Source organism: Cydia splendana, chromosome 1 (genome assembly GCF_910591565.1).
Source record: "Cydia splendana chromosome 1, ilCydSple1.2, whole genome shotgun sequence".
In the NCBI taxonomy this organism is placed as follows: domain Eukaryota; kingdom Metazoa; phylum Arthropoda; class Insecta; order Lepidoptera; family Tortricidae; genus Cydia; species Cydia splendana.
Genome location: NC_085960.1, coordinates 7,295,295 through 7,308,556, shown reverse-complemented (window position 1 = coordinate 7,308,556; position 13,262 = coordinate 7,295,295). Strand labels below are relative to the sequence as shown.

Here is a 13,262-nt window from a genome sequence, read left to right as displayed (position 1 = left end):
TGCTACTTCTCCCGCCTGCGGAAAATATTGCCAGCTTTCAATTTATTATATCCGAGAAAAGTCCTGGTGAGCTCGAATACTATAGATAGATGGTCAAGCAAATCTTGTCAGTAGAAAAAGGTGCGAAATTCAACTTTCTATGGGACGATAACACTTCGCGCCTACATTTTTACAAGCTTTTATTTAGTTTCACCTGACCGTTGTCTGTGTGTAATCAAATCTTGCAAATTTGATCCACTTCCCGGTTTTCGACTGAGCTGAAATTTTGAATACATACGTAACAATGCAATATTTTTTTTTTTTTTTTTTTTTTTTTTTTTTATAAATAAATAAATAAATAAATATTAGGGGACATCTTACACAGATCAAACCTAGCCCCAAACTAAGCAAAGCTTGTACTATGGGTACTAGGCGACGATATACATACCTGTATAGATAAATACATACTTATATACATAGAAAACAACCATGACTCAGGAACAAATATTAGTGTTCATCACACAAATAAATGCCCTTACTGGGATTCGAACCCAGGACCATCGGCTTAGCAGACAGGGTCACTATCCACTAGACCAGACCGGTCGTCATTATGGTGTCATCGAGCTGATCTGATGATGGAGACCGAGGTGACCATAGGAACTCTGTGATAAAACAGCGAAACCTAATTGTGTTTGGGGTTTTTAGAATTGTCTCGATGAGTATTAGTTGCCTGTGGAAAAAAAATTACAGTCGGCGATAAAAGCTTGTACCAAAAATGAAATTTTTGCCAAAAACTTATTTAAATTTGCCGCCGTTTTCTACTGACAAGATTTGCTTCACCAACTTATTAGTCACCATGTCGTGTGATAAAAAACCGGTCGAGTGCGAGTCGAACTCGCGTCCCAAGGGTTCCGTACTGCACATATTTTCGAACGAGCGAACAAAGCGAAGTTCTTAAGTACATTCAACTGTTCATTCAATTGTTCCACACACGGCTGGCTAGGGGCACGCCCCGGCTTTTCCGTGTTTTTTTATCTGAGCTATCAGAGGACGGTTATGCCGGCTACATACGTAACGATAAATCGTTGCGATAAAACTGTGCAGTCCGACTGTGCAGATAAATCGAACCGTGTGTATGACAAATCGTTACGATAAATCGTTGATCGGTGGCAGTTGCAAATTATATCAGAAAAATCGTTGTCGAAGCGAACTGCACAGTTTTATCGTTGCGTGTGGATGGCGACCGTTCATTTCGGCAGTACTTCACGTCGCTCGCTTGTGTGCGCACGTGGGTTACCTATTATTCAAGTAAGTACATTAATGAAAAAAATAAACTTTAGAATTTGGAAAGTAAAGAAAGTGAATTAAACTAACATTTATTATGTGTAATCAAATAAATATACTGTTACTGTCTATCCTTCGGGGCCCCCTGAGGAACGGGGCCCTGTGTGCACGGGCCCCGTGTGCCCGGTCAAGACGGTACTGCATTTAGTGCCAGTGACCCGATAGTAGGGTTCTCTGTTCGTAGTCGCTGTTTTTACAAGCTTTTATTTAGTTTCACCTGACTGTTGTCTGTCTGTTTGTCGGTCTGTAATCAAATCTAGCAAGTTAAATTTGATCCACTTCCCGGTTTCCGATTGAGCTGATTTTTTTTTGTATTTGCATTGTATTTGTAATTTGCATGTATAAATCGGATGACAATCCAATATTATGGCACCATTGAGCTGATCTGAGGATGGAGACAGGAGGTGGCCATAGGAACTCTGTGATAAAACAACGCAACCTAATAGTGTTAGGGGTTTTTATAATTGTCTTGATGAGTATTAGTTGTCTGTTGTAAGAAAAGTACAGTCAGCAATAAAAGCTTGTACCAAAAATGAAATTTTTGGCAAAAACTTATTTATGTACATAAATACGGGATTTTTCATGTTTTCCTACGCTCATACTATAATTTTATTTAATCGTATGGCTTTACCTACATTATACATCTGTATAATAGAGAAATCATAAATCTAACTCCAAAGCAGTGCCATTGTGGATGACATGTTGTTTCTGATGAGCTTTGCGGAGAACTGACGATCGGCTCCGATATCGGAGGCGTGTGGAGGCACTAGGAACGTTCGATTTATCGCACAGTCGGACTGCACAGTTTTATCGCAACGATTTATCGTTACGTATGTAGCCGGCATTAGTTACGCAATTTTTTTTTTAATTTTGTTCAAGTATTGTGTTACGCATAGTGCCTACATTTTTTTTGCATTGGTTAGGTGTATCTCTGTTATTTTAAGATAACAGGGCTATAACCGCGAAAATCGAAGTTCGCAAATTGCTGGCATTTCTCTCTGTCACTCTAATTACGGTTTCATTGCAGTAAAAGAGAAATCCCCGCAATTTGCGAACTTCGGTGTTCGCGATAGACCCTCTGATATACGGCAGTTCAGCCTTTTCATTTAGCTACTCGTACTTAAACCAATTATTTGTTCTGTTTGAGCACTAACCTCCTACAGCTCATCCTTCGACCTCTCTCGGATGCTTCAGGCCTTTGGCCCAACGCAGAGCTTGGCCTTCGACCTTCGCACTAGCTGTCCACACCATGTTTCACGTAAACAATTGCGGTTGTGGCTCTGATAGAGCTTATAATATCCGCAATTCTTATTCTTAAGTCCGGCTCACGCTTAATTGCAGACTTCTTATACGTTTTTCCAGTAATCTGTAGGTATCGGGCCCAATCGCTTAACAAAAGATAGAACAAAATCGACGATCTCCTTTGCAGGAAGCATGCACATGTCGGAGGCTCCGGGCCTTCAGGGCCTTCGACCTTCGCATTCAGACACGTACTATTAATTGTTCTGTGTTTGAGCACTAACCTCCCGCAACTCGGCCTTCGGCCGTGCGTTTCAAAAAGTCTGGGGGAGCTGTCCACATCACGTTTTACGTAAACCATTACGGCTGTGTCCCTAAAACAGCCCAACCGCGATTTTTTTTCTTAAGTTCGACTCACGCTTGACTGTAGATTTCTAATAGGTTTTCCTGTCATCTAGAGGTAAAGAACTATTATGCGTATTTTTTTCATAAGTTTAGACCCAGTATCGGAGTTAAGGGGGGGGGGGGGTGGTAATTTTTTGTCTATTTTCTTTATAAAATATATTTGAGATCCTGAAATAAGCCCTTTCATTTAATATGTAACACGATATGGTTTGCAAAACTTTGTTTTTTAATTTTCTCATATTCCCCCTAAAAGTGCCCCCTATGCATAAAATTAATTTGTTTTTATTACATGTCCGTCTTTGGGTCACAGACTTCCATATGTGTGCCAAATTTCAACTTAATTGGTCCAGTAGTTTTGGAGCAAATAGGCTGTGACAGACGGACAGACGGAAGGACAGACAGACGCACGAGTGATCCTATAAGGGTTCCGTTTTTTACTTTTGAGTTACGGAACCCTAAAAATGACATTTACCCTTACTTGGCAAGAAAATTACTTATGAATCAAAATTATAGCTTGAAACTTGCAGATTATTATGATATATTTAATTTTGACCATTATAATGATTATAAAAAAAATCTGGACAAACTTAATTTAAAAAATAGCAAAATATATTCTGTCAAGCCATTTTCATCAGTAGAAAAGAGCGGCAAATTAAAAAAATGTAGGCACGAAGGGTTATCGTCTCATAGAAAATTTGAATTTCGCGCCTTTTTTACTGAGAAACTTGTTTGACCGGCTATAATAATCGAACACACCCACTTCGCCGGATAATAAAAGACGCGAAATTCAAATTTTCTATTCGAAGTAACTCTTCACGCCTACATTTTTAAAATTTACCACCTTGGTCTACTGACAAAGCGGGTGTACCGGAACCGGGGTATATTCATGTACAGTTCTAGCGAATGGAAAGTCATATCGAAGTCAATGTATTGGTTTTTACCTTTTAATAACATGATAAGACTAAGAAAAAAACGCAAACAACCAATTACTAAAGCCTCGCCCTTATGGTATGGCACAGGAGTTTCAGACGGACAGTTTCTACTTATCTATTTATTTTTACATTGTATAATAAAATGCAAGTCTGTATTATCTGAATAAGAAGAAATGAAATAATTACCAGTGCTTTTGAAAGGTTCAAGCATACATTGTATTGTATTTGCTTCCTCTTAAGTAATGCTTCGCTCGAGCGTAATCTTTGTATAAATTAAACTAAACCCTATGATGGATGTGGCACCCACCAATTAATAAGTAATGGGATGTCTTATTACAAATCCTGTATAAAGTGTAAAATAATAATTTATTATTCGTTTTAAACACTGGCAACTTTAAACCATAAGTAAGAGCCGGGTATGACGTTTCATCCAAGGGCCCAACGTTTTCTGTTCTCTTTCACGGCGCAGCAACTAGTATCATTTCTCTCTCCTCGCTCTTTTAAAAATGCCGTTTGTCAAAAAAGGACAACCATACTGTTGACAAGATGGACTTCAAATCAAGTGTTGCCTTTTTTGATGCGCCCAGGCTGTGTATGTGTGCGTAAAAGCGTATATGTGTGCTCTTTTAGGGATGTAAAAGTCGATTTTAATCATGTTATATATCGATAAACGCTACACAGCGGAACGAAATAGCGATTAATTGAAGCTTCAATATCTTCGTTAAACATGAACATAATTGAAATGCTAATGGATAATGAATATATTATAATGTAATAAAATAATTCAATTATTGCGGAACGCATATTTTAGTAGGTATTTATGTATTTTAATTAAATATCTGAACTTTCCCTTGGTTCCCTGCTGGGGCGTGACGATAAAATTGGGATCTGATAACCACATTAAGAATAAAAGCGTTTTTGTTCATTTTAGGTATCGTTAAACCTTTGAAGTAAAATTAAAATTGCAAGAAATGTCGATAGTTTATCGATATGACTTTATCGACATGGCTACAGCAAGGTGGGCCTCATTGTTAATCGTACACTAAACAAAAGTGGCAACAGTGACAGCTCGCTGAGACGGGATCTCTATATATTAAATCTATGGTTTCATCAATTAAAATTTCTATTTGTTCAAAAATAAATGGCGTCATACTGCCTATCACTAGAGAAAAAATCCTAGTTAATTTTTCTTATTATGGTTGAAATTTAAAACTAATTGCATTATCTTTCATTTTATCAATACAAATCGAAAACATAAAAGACGAATAAGACATTAAACTTTTATCGCGCAAAACGATAGAAGTTTTACAGGTATTAGTGAAATATCAACAATACTATATTCTACTTTTTTCCTTAAATATCTCATGATTGGTGCCGTTACTATAAAGGCTCCGTAACGCGTAACTCCTAGAGTTGTCTATAGATTACGGTATTCCTTACTTTAAGGCGTATAATTGTACGGATATTTGCTACCACCGCATAAAATAAACAAAGGATAAAAAATATTGTCTTAAATGTTCAAAAAAATGCATAATCCAAGAGTAGGTTTACCACTATAAATATTTTTATCACAAAATATCACAGTTCTTCAATAACCGGCAACACCGCCATTCAATGTCAGGCTTTGATTGCATACGTATACGGATGTACACGCACACCGAAGACACAGCGTTACGATTGGCCAAGAGCTTTGTGAGTTTACCTCAGCCCGCGTACGAACGTCCTTGCGGCCACCGACCGCGGCGCGGTGCCTCCATAGCTATAACATAACTATGAGCATGGGTCTATTACAGAATCCACGACTATGATATTGCAGGTTTTAATGATTCAAATATGAGAATACATGTATACATTGGGAATTACTTGTTTTTAAAATTACTTGTTTTAAATCAGAATTAATTGTTTTTAAATATGATAAGGGCCCAGATAACGTTCCACCCGTTAGGCTAAACGGGACAGAATTAAAAATTGTTAATAGTTTTAAGTATCTGGGACACGTTTTGACAGACAGACTAAAAGACGATGACGATCTCGAAAGACAGCGGCGGGCCATAGCGATGAGAAGCAACATGTTGGCGCGTCGGTTTGCTCACTGTTCTGACCAAGCCAAAATTACTCTGTTCAAGGCATACTGTCAGGCGTTCTACACTAGTCAGCTGTGGTACCATTTCACGAAACGATCGTTCAACAGACTCCGAGTACAGTACAACAACGCGTTTCGTGCAATGTTACGGCTACCGTGGCGGTGTAGTGCGTCTGGTATGTTCGCCGAGAACAGAGTAGATGACTTTTACGCTATAATGCGTAAAAGGCACTGGTCGTTTGTCGGGAGAGTGAGTGAATCGACGAACAGCATTGTTAATGTAGTGTACATAACCTGCTACTGTATGAGCAAGATTTCCGCTGCACCTCTATAATTAGTACCTACTTTTTTAGTTGTAGTATATAGCTTTAATTTTAATTTAATATTGTAATATAATAGTACTTAATGAAATGTAATGGGTTTATACCTTAATAAATAACATTTTTATTTATTTTATTATTTATTTATTACTTAATTTAAATATTAAAGTGAAATAATATTAATGAATTATGATGTTATGTCGCATAGTTTTGGGTAAATGATCATGTTGTTGGCCTTTATACCTAATATCGGCCACCTTATACAGAGTGAGCCAACCATTTTTGCACTTTTTAAAAAATCATAAAAATAATACTATAAATGTTATTCTCTTTTTAATTTTTTCAGCCTAACAACAATTTGATGTTATTTATTTTTTAACAAATTACATACATACATACATACATATACTTACATCATCCAGATGACCTGCGTCTCGTCGCTGACACTCCTGCCATCGACTGTGTGAACTTTGGAAAACTCGCTGACACTTGCATCGGGGGATAGCGGATACCTCACCGTGAATGTTTTGTTTTAATTGGGGTATTTTCATTATTAAGGTACCTACGGTACACTCGACTCTTTAGATAGGTATCCCCACGGAAAAAAATCGAAAGTTGTAAGGTCTGGGCTTTATGGAGGGTAGAAGGATGTTACCTTTGCGAGAAATCAATTTGTTGGAAAACATTTTTTTGACTGCCAGTAAACGACATAATGGCATGGTGCCTCATCTTGTTGTAAAACTTTCACGTCATCTTCACGTATTCCACTGAATTTGCTGTAACGTTATTTCCTTGATTATTCCAGGAAGCGCTGGTGGCCTAGCGGTAAGAGCGTGCGGAACTTATGTACGAAATATCATTTGATATTTACCAGTTGCTTTTCGGTGAAGGAAAACATCGTGAGAAAACCGGACTAATCCCAATAAGGCCTAGTTTCCCCTCTGGGTTGGAAGGTCAAATGGCAGTCGCTTTCGTAAAAACTAGTGCCTACGTCAATTCTTGGGTTTAGTTGTCAAGCGGACCCCAGGCTCCCATGAGCTGTGGCAAAATGCCGGGATAACGCGAGGAAGAAGAAGTTATTTCCTTGATTATTTTCAACTTAGGCCCAGCCAGGCCTTACACCTTGTGATTTTTAGGGTTCCGTACCCAAAGGGTAAAACGGGACCCTATTACTAAGACTTCGCTGTCCGTCCGTCCGTCCGTCCGTCCGTCCGTCCGTCCGTCCGTCCGTCCGTCCGTCCGTCTGTCACCAGGCTGTATCTCACGAACCGTGATAGCTAGACAGTTGAAATTTTCACAGATGATGTATTTCTGTTGCCGCTATAACAACAAATACTAAAAACAGAATAAAATAAAGATTTAAATGGGGCTCGCATACAACAAACGTGATTTTTGACCAAAGTTAAGCAACGTCGGGAGTGGTCAGTATTTGGATGGGTGACCGTTTTTTTTTTTGCTTTTTTTTGTTTTTTTTTGTATTATGGTACGGAACCCTTCGTGCGCGAGTCCGACTCGCACTTGCCCGGTTTTTTCAGTGGCGACGTCTGAAGAGTCAAGTGTAAGTACCTTAGTAAACTGATGACAATACTCCAATTAAAACTGATGATTGGGTAGGTTTACTTACCCATACATACCGTAGAATGGGGTGAGTAGGGTTCGCGGGGAGAGTTGGGTTATGAATGGGGAAAGAAGGGATGAAAGGGGGGTGAGATGGGATTTTAAGGCTACTGCTACAAAAATCGTATTCCAATTTAAAAAGGAGCTATTGTAATACTCATAATAAAAAAAAATCGATCCAACAATCTACCAAAATCACCTTTGTATGAAAACCCATCTCACCCCAATTACGAGGACCTACGGGATGAGGTGAGATTTCTTGTTTATCGTCAAAGTTATGAAATGGAACTACCCAAAATAAAATAAAAACTAAAACACAAACGTCCGGAACACTTATTATATACACCATTCAGTTTGCATATGTAAAAATAAAATGTTATCGAGGTTTGAATGTCAGTTTTGCGCCTACTCGCCCCATTTTACGGTACCTAAGTACCTACGAACTTCAGATTAGGTAACATCATAAGAAGTAGGAAGGATATGGTGGGGTTGCAAAAAAAACAGTTGCTTAAGTGAACACTGCCGGAAGGAGCAAGTTAAGGTAACATTATCTGAAGCCTTAAGTTTCCCTAAAGTAGGTAGATGCATATAAGTAGGTAGCTACATTTCCGATCGTCGTTGTATCTTAGACAAGAAATTGTAGAAAATTATTGATTTTTGACATGCTTAAAACATGGCAACAATTTAGTATAGATTTTTTTTAGTTCCATTTTATTTAATTCCTATTATTTTATGTCGCACTATACGTCTTCTGGGTTTTGAGCAAAACACAGGCCTATAGGAAAATTATTTGAAGGAGTATGAACTATGAACTGAAAATAATAATTTCATTTAGTTAATGAGTAGGGGGATATTCATAAATTACGTCATTTCAAATTAGGGGGGGGGGGGGGGGGCGGACATTTTTGGATGATTATAGGGGGGGGGGGGTCAAAAATCGTCAAAAATCGATGACGTAATTTATGGACAGCCCCTAGGTACAATAGGTTATATAACCTTACAGATTTTAAACGAAAGGCACTTACTTGGATAGGGTATATTATCCAATGATTGACACTTAAAAATTCATATTTTTGTAACCATTGATGGGGTACCGACAATGATGTAGATATTCATAGTACCTACCATACATTAATCAACTATAAAGGTTCCGTCCCACAGGCGCGTTTACCGGGCGGGGCGTGAGCGTTTTGTATGTAAAAGCGGCGCGCCCCGCTCACGCCCCGCCCGGAAAACGCGCCTGTGCGACGAAGCCTTAAGTTCTATTTGAGGTATATTAGTAGATAGGTAGGTACTCGTACTTACTAATCTTCTTATAACCGTTCAAGATTTTTGATATGATTCTAATTAGCTTCTAATGTAGTACCCATTACTTCAATGGTAGTACCTAGTGAAAATTGTTCCGTGTTAACTAACATAGTAGGTACATAGTTATATATGTATCTGTGTGTGTTTTTAAGTATTCAATTTTTCCATAGACCTAAATTTTTCTCACAATAAAGAATACTGAGTCCGTCAATGTCATATTCATAGCAATACGATTTTCATTTAGTGGCTCCTCTACACGAATGGCCAACGCCGGCCAATCCAAGGGACGCATTCATGCATTAGAGGGAGCAAGTGATATTGCTATTTCAGTATTCTCAGTCTACCGCATGGCTGCGTCCCTTGGATTGGCCGGCGTTGGCCATTCGTGTAGAGGAGCCATAACGGTTTTCGTGGCAATAGTTGTGACGATTCTAAATATTACCCGAGGTAAGCCGAGGCTCTAATCTATTTTGAAATAAATTATAAGTAGGTAAATAACCTTTTAAGACACTTAAAGGTTTATTAATGGGACAAGGTTGACACAACCGGCCAAGTTTTTTTTTCGAACGCATTATTTATTTTGCGTCATCCCTGATCAAAAGGCGGCAGCGGCAGGCGCTAATCTTCTTATAAATTGGAAGCTGTCTTGTTTCTAATGTGATTGAAGGGCACAAATCCACAAAATATCGAGTAAGTGCATATAAAAAACCGGCCAAGTGCGAGTCGGACTCGCTCACGAAGGGCTCCGTACCATTACGCAAAAAAACGGCAATAAATCACGTTTGTTATATGGGAGCCCCACTGAAATATTCATTTTATTCTGTTTTTAGTATTTGTTTCAAGAGCGGCAACAGAAATACACCATCTGTGAAAATTTCAACTGCCTAGCTATCACTGTTCATGAGATACAGCCTGGTGACAGACAGACAGCGGAGTCTTAGGAATAGCACGTAATAGGGGCCCGCGTTTTTACCCTTTGGGTAAGTACGGAACCCTAAAGACGGACGCAACGAAATAACATGTCCCTATATAAGTGGTTGTTATTGTTGTCAATAATCAAGTTTAATTTGCGTCCTACCCATTTTACGCCCCTTTAGGTCATTTAAATTATATTTTGTGACCGTCTTATTGCATAACTTTGTTACGTGGGTGCGAAAACGAATGCCTATGCCTACACGCTATGTAAATTACAACCATGACCGCGCAGTTCGTTCCTTATTTGATTACAATATTATTTCTACCATGCTGGCATAGGTAGGTATAATAATATAATATACGACTTCAATCAGTATGCTAAATAAGTTATTTAAAGTGCGAAAACTGACACATGCATAACGATTTAAACTGTGCTGAGGAAATTATGGAGATAAGTATGTTTTAGTGGTTTTATAAGACTTATATATACCTACTTATTAGGTAGAATAGGTATATATAGGTACCTACATGTTATGATATTTTGATTAATGTACAGAAGGCTGAAATTATTTTTGCTTCGTTGTGAAATTCTGCAGTTACCTAAGTACTTATAAGTAAAGGTATTAAGGTACTCAAGACCAGACTTATTTTGCGCATTTTTTATTTGTATTACACCGCTCGCTTGCTTGCCACCCTTGTGGTATAAAAATGTCCCTACACTGATAATAAAGACTGGTAGAAAATGAATTCTGGCATTAATTTCGCCTTTTGTACAAATTTTACTGTGCAGTAAAGTTTAAATAAATAAATAAATACATAAAGGCTAATTCGGACTACGTGCCCGATTCGAACTTTAAGATACGTCAATTAATAGATCTAGAAACGATATGGATTAGATAGATATGTCAGTGTCAAAAGTGACGTTTTTGTTAGAAGAAACGTCACATTTGACACTGACATATCTAATCCATATCGGTTCTAGATCTATTATGACTTATCCTAAGTTCGAATCGGGCCGTACGTTAGTAAATTAGTCAAGTGGCGAGTAGGTAAGGTACCTATTTGTGATTTGTGCCTAGGGTCCTTAATCTGCTCCATGTGCAGTATAGTCCGAACTAGCCTTAAGAGCGCTCTTACAAGAAAAGTCGAAATAATGCAAAATTGATGATACTAGTCGACGAAATTCAGGACTTTGCGCTCATTATTAGAAACAATGAGTGCTTGTTCCAGTAAAAGCGTCTTCTTATCTTTATAAATATCGTTGTAAATATTAGAAAAAGGACTTATTAAATTAGTAATGATTTTTTTTCTGATGGTCGTTTCCGAAAAACCCCGTGAAGCACTGAATGGCGAGCTCTTATTTGGAAATGTTGAGAATTTTACTCTGCTAAACCTGGCTATTTTGTATTACTAATACCCTGTACTTTAGGCATATCAAACTATATTTTTCCTACATACCTTTGAGAAAGAGAAAATCAAAGTAAAACGAACTCGATTTTCTCTCCGAAACAAGTGTCAATTCCTACGAAAGTCTACTTAATATCGAAGTCATTTTCATACTCAAGCAATCTGCAACGTTTGCTTATACTGTTGGTATACATTAGTGTTTATGAAATTCTACTATAATTTTTTGGCAATTTTTTGAAAACTACTCTATATTACCGATGACGCGCGCTGCGCCAGCTCAGTGCCGCGACAGAGCTTGTAGAGGCAGGACGTGTGTCGGTCGGCTCCGCACATTTTCAACGGCGACGACGAGGTTTTTTATCATTGTGTGCGGCGGGCGCCGTGTAAAACGCTATACTGTGTGCGTGTAAACCGCAACGAGAGACTTTGATCCTAGCACTGTTTTTATAGTATTATAATTTATAATGGTACAGTTTAATAAACTACCGGACAGGATTAAAAATATTTGAAACGACCTGACATTCTATATGTATTTATTTGACTCAAGATAGTACTCAGGGTCTGATTGTTATATTAATTAAACTATATTAAATAAACAAGATTTACGTCCACCACAACACAACAAACAACACAAGGCGCCGGTGACCGGTGACAGTTCTGCGGTTGTTGACCCGTCGCGTTCGGATACTAGCAGGTGCTAGCAGCTCGTCCGAAGACTGTTCGCCGCAGGTCGCCTCACCGCGACGGAAACTATTAGAAACTATACACCAACACAGAAACCGCCTGATGTCGTACGAACTGGCTCTGTTGAAAATCACGACGTTCCGAACAGACGAAATGCTCGTTCTTGTCTTGTTTAAGAATGAAGTCGTTCTCTTGAGAAGAAGAACAGCTACTAAAAATTCATCATCGTTGATGTAGCTCTTGATTTCAAACTTTTCATCTTTATTTGCAAAATGCAATCTTCTTAAAATAGCTTGAAGGACCAATTTTATGTGCGAGACAATTTAAAAGGGCCCTGGTCCTGACCGTGTCTCCACATTAAAACAACTCACTGCAACTTGTATTAAAATAAATTTATTTCAGCTCCACCAAAACTTACATTTTTATATCATGACAACTCAATCTCTTCTCCTGTTTCTATTCCCTTGTTTCCTATCATAGACAAGAGTACAGTAAAAAAACCTAAAGAGTTTTAATATAAATATAACTTGTGTTCGGTTATGAACACTGATGATGGAGCCGGAAGGTGGTCACCGGTACCAATCAACCATGCAACTAAACCACTTCGTGTTTAGACTCGTTTTATTCATCTCAACAAGATCTTTGACACAAGATAGTACTCAGGGTCTGATGATGGAGCCGGAAGGTGGTCACCGGTACCAATTAACCATGCAACTAAACCACTTCGTGTTTGGGCTCGTTTGATTCGGCTCAACAAGATCTTTGACTTAAGATAGTACTCAGGGTCTGATGATGGAGCCGGAAGGTGGTCACCAGTACCAATCAACAATGCAACTAAACCACTTCGTGTTTAGGCTCGTTTTATTCGTCTCAACAAGATCTTTGACTTAAGATAGTACTCAGGGTCTGATGATGGAGCCGGAAGGTGGTCACCGGTACCAATCAACCATGCAACTAAACCACTTCGTGTTTGGGCTCGTTTGATTCGTCTCAACAAGATCTTTGGCACAGGATAATACTCAGGGTCTG

The 13,262-nt window shown here is 38.4% G+C and overlaps 1 protein-coding gene across 1 annotated transcript in view; it reads right to left on the bottom strand.

Moving 5' to 3' along the window:
- Positions 1-6,739: 6,739 nt before the first annotated feature.
- LOC134795439 (uncharacterized) overlaps positions 6,740-13,262 on the bottom strand; it is a 125,350-nt gene continuing 118,827 nt past the window's right edge. The window contains exon 13 of the transcript XR_010144817.1: positions 6,740-6,751. The gene's annotated coding sequence lies outside the window, so the exon portion shown is untranslated. The remainder of the gene's footprint in view (positions 6,752-13,262) is intronic.